We start from the raw sequence: 9,598 nt of genomic DNA, 5'->3' as shown, positions 1-9,598 counted from the left end.
AGTCCAGTGCCGTAATAATCTATCAAGATGTTATACATCAAACAGATGAGGCTTTGCAACAGGACAACAAAACATTATAGTAATTAATAGGTGTACAGCAGAGATTGCACTAACCCTTAGTGCAGAACAGTGGATTAAACATGCAATGATGTCCACTAACAGGCTGGGGCAAGCATTAAGTCCTTTTCATCTACTCCCTGCATCAGCAAAGACTTGGCCAACTGTATGAAAATTTACAAGGTGAAGTCCTCTGTGTACTTCAAGCAAGAAAAGGCTTACGCCTAGCTAAACATATGAGCCTGAGAATTATGACTTTCTGATCTTTGGGGCTGTCTGCTTGACACAAGTTTTAGATATGAATTTACATAGAGAATAAAATGAACCTCAAAATTCCTCACACCAAGTCAAAACTCACAATTCCTCCTGCCATTTCCCATTCAAATTGGTGAGCCATCCACTGCTGCACTTTCACCTGAGTTGCTTGCTATGGATGGGCAACCGCCTTCAGAAACTGTGGAATACAATGCTTAGGGGCTTCTCCTGTATGACTTTGTCCTCACAATACATGTTTGCCTGTGCAATTAGTTAAAAATAAAATCTGAAAACATCAAGCCAAAATCTAAGAAAAAATGTTAGGCAAGTTCTTTTGTAATTTGTAACTCAGAACTATGAGATGTTTTTATTGTTGCAACTACAGTAGTGTTGAAAAAGAAATTAGGGTCCCATGTGCCAACAGCAAAGGGTCAGGGATAGTTCTGAAAAGCTCAGAAACTTTTATCTCTTACATGTTTAACAACTGATTTAAGTTCCAGTTCTTGCATTTATTCTGCCTTCGCTTGTCAGTTCCCTGTAAATACCTAGACCAAACAGTTAAAGGACTGCAATCTAAAGGACTAATGCCTATTCCAATCTTCCTAGACTGACCTCACCTCATTTTTTTGGGATATCCTATGTACACATATAAATTATTATTTACAGAAAAAAGGGAGAGATACATGTACTGTACTACATGCACCAGTTAAAGGTTTCTCAGCGCTCTTGGAAAACTTAATCCTGTTGCCCTGGAGGACAAAAAGTCTGGTTTGGGGTCACTCATCACAGAAATTGGAGAAGAAGGGTTGGAACTATTTATATAAACATATGTATACATAAATATATTGAAGGGTTGGAACTATTTATATATACATATTTATATTTGCACAATGCCCAAAGGCAAAAAAAAGTTTTAGGGCTCCATAACACACAACATTTCCTTTTGCCAAAATAGTAAAATTCGTTTTTATAAGATGGCATCATGGTGACCTGTCATAACCAGAGTACAATATTTACTCAGCCTTAAGTACTTGGAATTCACAGCAAGTTTGTTGAGCACATGAAGTCTGTTCTGCTACACCCTTAAAAGGATTTATCCACATGGAGGGGTACCATGCAGAAGAGATTAAACAGAATAAAAGAAACATGAATTAAGTGAAAGAGGTAGAAGACTGAGGATTTCAGGATTTTTTTTTTTTGGCATTTACCCAATGAGCACCAGAAACGAGGGAAATCTTCAAGTTCAGTATAATATAAGACTAACTCTCACATTTAAATCACTAGCTACTGTGACTGCTTATTGCATAACTTCTGTGTCTAGCATACACTGTAGGACTGCTTTACTATTTTCACTGCTTTTTTTTTCTTTCCCATTACTTCACAAAAAAAAGAAAAAGGCAGCCACCTTGTCTTTGCCACAGGGGGAGGTGACAGTTCATGCCGCTGTCTCAGGGTAATTTGATAATCCAAGAGCAGCCCCTGGCCATGAGGGACGTTGGTGCTCCTGTAACGAGCATGTGCAGGAGGCATAGTTTGAAGCACAGCCCTAGGTGTCTGTTATTCTATCTTGTCAGGAAAGAGTAATTAGAGAATAACTCCCTGTTGCCTTCAACTCTCTCCTGCCAGCCCACTGGTCCCCATCCATCATCATGAAGACTTCTGTCGGTGATTCATTATGAGAGGGCTGCCTTTCCAAGGGAGGCACTGAGAGGAATTTTCTACTTCTCTCTCCCTCCCCTTTTGCATGGCAGCAATCTCATTTCATTACAAGCCCAGGATGCTAATGTCACTGCCTTCAGGCATCTGCTAATAAGAAACAAGCAATTTCCAGGAGCAGGAGACACGATGCGTGCATTAAAAAAACTTCTGAGAAAGAGAACCCCTCACATGCTTCCAGTAAGGAAGGTGAGCAAAAGGTAAGGCCATGTGAAAAGTTAAATCCTGGAAGGGTGAGTGGGCGGGCCTGGAAAGCACACAGTAAAAACACTATCAGGCAGGGTGAAAGAGCACAAGGAAGCCTGGACAAATATTGTCTACCTATGGGACTTTAAGAAGAAATGCAAGATAAATATATATATGCATACACAGTACCAAGAGGCACAAGGCATTTCAAAAGCAGTGAGCACAGTCTGAACAACTCATTTATTACAGATACAGTATAACTGTGCGTTTAGGTGTTTTTTCCTTCAAAAGTAATTGCAACATTTCATAGTACAATTTTTGTCTGCATGAAATGGTAAGAGTTATCTACCTTTGTAAAACACTCAGAGTCATGTATAAAATAAATCTCAAATGTTGCATGCACTACTTGTCTATATGAATATTGCACAGAGGTATTGTTATTATTCCAATTCCTCCTAGCTATTCTAGCTGGGTTCAGAGGAGCTTGCAAAAAGAGCCGGAAGTTTTTAACAGCATTGTCAGAATACAGAAAGCTGTTTGATAACTATATTGTTGTAAACTATGGTAAAGCAAACTCTCCATGTTCATTCTTTAGGTACTTACTGCAAATAGGGCGTCTTTCCAGGGGCAGGAGTGTCTCCATTCCTGAAGATTCACAGCCACAGAGCTCTGAACCAGTCCTACACTGAGGGCATGAAATACTGAAGATATTCACCAAGTTCCTCTCTAACATCCTGAAACTGATGTCACCTATTTCTTTGAGGCTGGAGAAACGTCGTCTGTAAGAACAGCTCTACTTGAAATAAAGAATTAAGATCAGAGATATGAGCTCATTCAAGTTTCAAGGAGATTGAGAAAAAATGTATTTAGGGTAGGAAATGAACCAAAGCAAATCAAATTAATTGACATAATGGCCAGAAAGTTAGCCCCTTTGAGGAAGCTGAATGTTGTGTGCTCAATAAAAGTATGTTTCTGCAACCCCAGGATTGAACAATTCTTTTAACGTAGTGACTATAACTGCATAGCAGAAGATATACTGTGCTATTCTTGAGCTCACTGGTGCCAGAACTATGAGCTAACCTCCCAAACAAGATAAAGTCCTCTCTATGGATAAGATTGAAAACTATAGCTCTGACTTGTTTTGAGTCAGCTTGCTGTGATAATGCCAAGTGAAAAAAGATTAAGGCAAAAACCTGTCTTTCAACAGCTGTTAGAACATGTCAGAAATACCCAGAGAATGAATGTATTCAATTTGTATATGAACACTGACAGCCTGGAACTGTGGAAGACTCAATAATAGTAGGATATCACATGCTAACTTATCTAAGCAAAGGCTAAATGTCACGTGATCGACTCCATGACATGTAGTTCCAAAATTCTGGTCTAGATTTCTCTCTGTAAACACAAATGGTTTGTTCCTTAGAAATTCCTTTTAATAGAGATCTGAAGTAGATAAATGTGGACAGGACAGGAAAACAGAGATCCAAAAAGAGTATTTCCCCACTGAGAAGCTGTGAGAAAACTGTTAGCAAAAAGAATTTGGCATTTCACTACTGCTGAGGAAGAGGTTTTATACCTTAACAAGCCATAGCAAGACATGGAAGAACTATGTAAAATGATACTTCTCTTCTACACATAAATTCCCTGCATGCAACACAAACTCACTTGAAATGCTAAAAGAGAAGAAATAAAATAAAATAAAAATATTTTTATTACCCTTCTGACCTCTTGATTAATATTAAAGAAAAATCTAAGTATTTTAGTCAGTGAAAATAGATCAGATTTTATTATTTCCTAACTGCACAAGAATGTTTAGTATACACTATTAACATGATTGGTGGATGTAACTAACCAACATTTATAACAAGCTTTGTAATACAAGGGCTTCTTGATCATGAATACTACGTTGCTGATAGATGCAATGAATAGTTTGTGGGAATGCTGGCATCCATTCATTAGTAGTACTTACTAGGGAAAGGATAGTTTACAAATCTGGTCATGCAGAATTCACGTTATCAACTATCTTTGGCCTCCCAGTGAAACTACTAGGAAAAGAAGTTATTTTAAGTTTCTGCATTGTCCTCATACCCTTGCATTTTAATTGGTCACAATACTCACTACAGCTCTTTTTCCCACATCAAGTAAAATTAGAAAGCACTATTAATCCCATTTTAGTGAGGGGGTCTGAGTCACCACAATTGTGCAAGACACACTGAAAGTTTGTAGCAAGACAGGCAACAATAGCCCAATAACTCAAGGTACTGCCATAATCATTTGATTTCTTAATAAAATAAAAAAGATTCCATGTACCTGTTCTGTACTCACAGGACTTCTTTGGCCAGCTGAGCTGGGAGAGCTGATATCATCAGATGCTATGACTCTTTAAAATGATATAATGCCAGATAACCTTAGACTGACAAGAAAGAGATAAATTTAATGCTGCTTCAGTTGAGAAGTATTAATTAGAACAACTTTTCTCTGGGTTATTCCCACTGAATACAATGACTACCAGATTGACCTCTGAGTTTCTCTACTGTATCTGTTCTTTCACACAGATTACTGTGTCTGGCAACCCACTTGGTGTCTATATTATGGTATACAGCTCCTAAGGCACTTAGGATCTATCACTAGAGTAATAGAATAAGTGAATTACAACAGTGCATGTGCTGATGTCACTTTACCATCACATGCAAGACCACTACCAGAGGTTAATTTGAAGATGTATTTACATTATGATTAAACACAATTTGGGAGAAAGCTTTACAAGAAATACTTACAAATTGATTCACTGGTAATAACGCTCTGCTGATCTTTTTTTTTTTTTTTTTGGTCAACCAGTTTCTTTAAACTCAGCATTACACTGGTTTAGTAACTGCTGATAAAATGGGACAGCCACACTGGAATATTGAATTAGGTCCAACATGATTATAGTACTATGAGATAAATTTGTCAACCTACATTAACAGAATACAGACTGTTCTCATAGAATGCAGACTGCTGTCCAACAGGTATTTTAGTGGCAAGGCTTAAAAAGCACCACCATCAGCAAACTTTAAACCTCATGGTTACTTCAATAGCAAATGGAACACTGCTTCCAAAACAGAACACGCTTTCTAGCATCATCTCTCAACTGAGGCTGGAAATTTAAAAGAATGCTTTAATACAATACTGGCTTTACAGCTTGGGATTCAAAGAAAAAGGAAAATCTGCAGTTTATCTAGTCAAGTATACAAATCTAGTCTTTGCTCAGTCAGCACTGATCAAGTTTCACTACTTGTCCTGGAAAGAAACACTCTTTTGGGAGGAATAAAAATTCTTTCAGTCAATCTTTGCAAGTTGGACCAGGAGAAGGAATCAAAAATAGCAAGATAAGACTGATGACAGTAATTAAGCTTCCAACATAACAGTGAGAGAGGTCAGTCTGACTCATGAGCAGAGAAAAGATAACTGAAAATGGGAGACTAAAAGGCCACACTTATTCCCACACAATTCCCAGACCAAAATAGCAAAATATTAACACTGTGAGAGCTAAAGAATGAAATAGAGAGTTTTTATCTTCACCAAAGAAGCCTAATTCACTACCCAAACTGAAAACGTAAATTAAATCTCCAGAATGGATATTGTGGACGACACTCATGCCCTGCAAATAGGAACAGCGAGTATGTCTCAGGCCACAAAACTAACAGACTCTCTCACAGTATCTCTCTGAATAATAACCTTATCCTTTGAGCTGTGTGCAATGCAGCTCTGAAGTCCAGCTAAGATTGAATCCGATAACCATCCTCCTTAGCTCACTAAAGCAGCATGGGAAGTCTTGCTAACTGACTGTAATGTACAACTATCTTTTACATAACTGACCACGGGCACTCTTAGAGCAGGTTCTTCTCAGGATGACAGTGAAGGTGTGAGAAGTTGAGTCCTTCTCATATGAGAGGTAATACTCATAAAAAAAGGGATGGCAGATCTAATAACTCGATAAATACTTAATGACATCCAGAAGGTCATTGAAAAAACATTGCATCATCTTATTATGCCTGCACAAATTCTGTCTACACAAAGACACAAAGGGATCAGTTAGCCTAATGATAGATTAAAGCCTGGAAAAAGACACAAGGAAAGGATGTTGTTTAAATTTAACCCCTTGCCCATTCCAACAAATTAGTTAGCTCTTCATACTTCTACAGATTATTTAGGAGATCAGAAAAAGAAATCACTTAAGTAAAAGAAGACATACCTTTCTCCGCCTAGCTGCTGTGGTTACTGTTTCTACGTCAGAAATATTAGAAAGGCTGTCTACCAAATACCCTATATTGACAGAGGGGAGACCATGAATCTAAATGGAAAAGATACATTGTAAAAATAACAAATATCTACTTTAAAATTCTCAGAACACTATGTCTGGTCTAAAGAAAGACATTCTATTTTAACAGCAATTATTTGATAGCCTGCAATGATCAAAGATGGAAGACTAAGAGGGTTTATCTCCTTTGCTTGCTTCTCCCTGGGTGTCCACCTGGGTACTACATGGGGAACCTGGCTGTCCTAGCAGGAAGCTATAGGCACACGTAGTTGGGGCAAATTCAGTATGTTTTTAAACCTGTAGGAAAAAATCTGACTGGGAAAGGCAATGTTTTCCAGACTAAACAGTGGGAAATATTTAGTTGGAATGTTTTTATTCTAGCAGTAGAAAACATCAGCTCTGAAGAACAGTAATTGGTTTTCTCCTAGTAGATCTTCATGATATCCAGTTGCAGTCTAAGACAGAGAATGACTCTGGCACTGCTGGATAAATGACAGAAATATATATGCCAAAAAACCCTTGCCTCCAAAAATCTCTCAAGAACTCTATGAAATCTGACAACTGTTTGCTCCACCAGAGCACTGCCAAACTTGGCAGAACAACAAAGCAAATACGTTTTGTTACTCATTTCTTAAACTGGGCAACCACTACAAAAATGAGATAAATTCTCTAATGAAAAATTACCACAAAATGCAAGATTTTCCCTAGCATAGGGAAGAGGAGATCAAGAGCTAATTTTGTGACAGAGCACTTGTCCCACATGCTTGAATCTACACAAAGTATGCCAATTTATAGGCACAGTTTCAAAAACGTTGACTGAAGTAGTAAGTACAGGTATACAAGTGACTTGCAGTCATATCCAGCTGTTAGCTACACAACTTTCCATGTAGTTCTATGTAAATGGGAAAAAATCAAGAGTTGTTTAGCAATTCTTGACATTTCCTGCTTTTACACACATCCTCTCCCATGACTTCTCATGGAAAACACATATAAACATCTCTTTACCATGTAAACTCTTACTTAATGGCAGCTTTTAAGTTTGCTGTAAGAATATATCCATACACAAATACATATGACTTTTTAAATTCAAAGGTAAGACTGAACTGCATTATAGCTGAAATCTACAGATGTGCAATATGTAAATACTAAAAACGGCTATATTATTCGAAAAGGAAGTGTTGAACCTGTTAAGGTTAGGTATTTTTAATTTGAAAGATGACCTGGCTTCTCATTCTAAATATTAGCTGCAGCAGATACTGAACACTTCCTACCTTTCCTACCAGAGGAACGAGGAGCGAGGGACACATTAAATCTTATTTTCTTACAGGCATTCTATTCTTTGGGCTTACAGTCCTTTTCTGAGTACCTGCATAAAGGAGAAGGAACCATTAAGCTGGGATTAAATACATAACATCACCTAAACTGCTGTACTGGGTATGGCCCAATATCCACTAATGAAAGACAGATGCTTGAAAAAGGAGCACAGGAAATATGGTGTAATCCATCTCTGGTGTATCCTCTCAGCCTCTCTTAATCAATACATTAGGAATTCCATGCGTTCAATACCGTTGATCATACATTGTGGTAATAGTCAGAAACTCAACTCTTCTACAAAGCTTCCATAAAGAAGGATTAGACAAATCCTTCTTTTTGAGTATTTTTACACTTCTGGCCTCTTCTGGCAACAAATTCCACAATTTAAGGATGCACTTTTGGGAAAATAGGGTATGTTCTGTTTTGGTTGTCTCTTTTTCTATGCCGAAGATCTTCAGTCAACACAACATCTTATTCTGTTTTGTATTCTGTGCATCTTTTTTGGTACTATAAAGCACCTGTACTGTATTCAAAATGTATCATACAGGTTATTTCTGTGATGGTAGAACTTCCTTTGTTCATTTCCTCCCTTACAATCACCAACACTCTGTGGGGCTTATCTGGCTGCTCTTAATTTTTGGAACGATGTCTTGTCAGTCAATGAATTCACCACTGAATATGGTTAAAACTGGTTCTCCAGGGTCCCCATATGCACCCTTCCATAGTGAATTTCTCTGTCTTTGAGTATCGCAAGGTCTTTCTCTTCAGCCAAGCAGACAAGCAAAAGGTGGATCACAGTGGGTGATTTTGTATTATCAGCATGCTGGTGTTTGCTCACCACTCCTCTCTGTTTCTGCACCACTTTTGAAGTCACCTGAGCATCATAGGCCGTGCCAGACATTTACGTAGAAATCCTCTGCTAGCAGAAAGACCTGTTTTTCTTTCTGATCCTTTTACCCAATCACCCTATCAAACTTCTTAGATTTTTAGTGTCAAAAACTTCTTGAAAACTTCAGTACAGTATGCTGGCATTAGATGTAAGAAAGCCCACATATACCAGTAAATTGTAATTCCATCTTTTTGCTTTTTTTTTTTTAAAAGACAAATCACAACTAAGATAAAGGGAGTTGAATGGTGGTGCCTTTCCTTCCACATGTTCTTTTCACTCATCATACTTTCCCATTAATGTTCTCAAAATAACAGTTGTGGTAAGGTAAGACTAAAACTTGCTGGAGATAACATCAGCTCCAGAGAGGCTAGCTTCTGAAAATTCAGAATGAAATATTCTGGCCATCACACAGATGAAAACAAAGACTTCTTCTTTCAACACCTTCCACAAGGTCTCATCTTCCGCAGTATCAGTTCAAAAAAAGAACAAACAACAAACCAATAACAGATAAAAAAACAAACAAGAAATCATTTTGCCTGTGATCTACAGAGAATATTCATGACCTGGGTTCACAGCCTTCCTAGAGACCTCTTCTCTCCTCTCACAACTGCCTCAGCTTTGGAAATCTCTTGTGACAAAGAAAAACAAAATGAAGTTAGTTGCTGCAATGATCTTATTTGCCAAACTATAAATTGTTCATGATAGAAAATCCTACAGTAAGGCATATGATAATTGTATCTCCCAGAGCAGATCCTTGTTACCCTAACAGTGAGGTCGTATTGTGTAAACCACTGTGTCAGGCTATGCTCTAACAAAGAGCAAAAATAGTGTCAAATTTACAATAAAAACTAATGTGTGACTGTAACCAGGTGAGCAGGTCT

The sequence above is a fragment of the Cygnus atratus genome, chromosome 4 (assembly GCF_013377495.2).
Source record: "Cygnus atratus isolate AKBS03 ecotype Queensland, Australia chromosome 4, CAtr_DNAZoo_HiC_assembly, whole genome shotgun sequence".
Lineage (NCBI taxonomy): Eukaryota > Metazoa > Chordata > Aves > Anseriformes > Anatidae > Cygnus > Cygnus atratus.
Note: the sequence above shows the minus strand (reverse complement) of the source record.